Raw genomic sequence first — 1,079 nt, 5'->3', positions numbered from 1 at the left:
CACCCCATTGCACAAGCAAGTGGGTATCAGGACTCAAAAGCTGAGTGGATAACACGATGGCGTTTGAAGCTAAAGGTACTGGGTTCGAGTCCCAGAGTGAACATCAACTCAGATGCAGGTACATCCAGCTGATGAGTCCCAAATAGGACGAAATGCGTGTCCTGGATTCCACTGTTAGTCACTATCGATCTTTCATTACGACATTTTATAGTGATTTTCATAATTCTTAAAAGCAATAAAGCTTCTGAACATTATCGTTGTATATATTTCTAGCCGATTAAGTTATTGTTTGTGCTTATCTTTCAAAATAGTGGTACTAATGGAGAAAATATTACAAAAACAATACATAAATACATACTCACATTCACTCTTTATGTCCAATCTTATCTACATGTGTGACCTTGACTTCCAAATATATCTATTAAGTGATTATATTATTTACGTCCTATCAGTAAGAAAGAAAAAAAATAGTCGTCGCCTGTTTTTATTTGTCAATTGATATCAGGCGATATACCGCTTTCTCGTTAAATATAAATCAATTCCTTTGTTTTTTTATGTTCTTCCCTTTATGATTTTTACGTTTTCATCCTCATTTTTTTGATTGTACCGGATGTTTATCTGACAATAATTTATCATATGAGTATAGTGTATGTTTCGAAAATTTGAAAAATCAAATCTAAAAGCTCCAGTTTTCAGAAGAAGACGAAGAAGGAAATCCTTCCAAACACTTAAATTCATATTTCATATATTTAGTTTTTTCATTCGTATTCAATGTTGAGCACAAGAAAGAGAGTATATTCAACTAATCTCTTAACAATAATCGATGTCATTATATTGGCTGTAATGTTCACTATATCTTAATCATAACGGAATAGGAACGTAAAGTAGATAGTAATCAAGTGAATAGCCCATTGGATTGCTTAATGCAATCAATAAAATTCATTATTCTCCATAACCCTATACTGATAAGTTAAAAGCACTTTGTGTTCAGCGTAAAATGGTGACTAAGTCTGCTTTTTGATTTTTTATAAGGTCAGTGTTTATTGTTTAATATTCCACATTGATACAAGATAAAAAGG

Source organism: Schistosoma mansoni, chromosome 4, assembly GCF_000237925.1.
Source record: "Schistosoma mansoni strain Puerto Rico chromosome 4, complete genome".
Classification (NCBI taxonomy): domain Eukaryota; kingdom Metazoa; phylum Platyhelminthes; class Trematoda; order Strigeidida; family Schistosomatidae; genus Schistosoma; species Schistosoma mansoni.
This window is presented reverse-complemented; position numbering follows the sequence as displayed.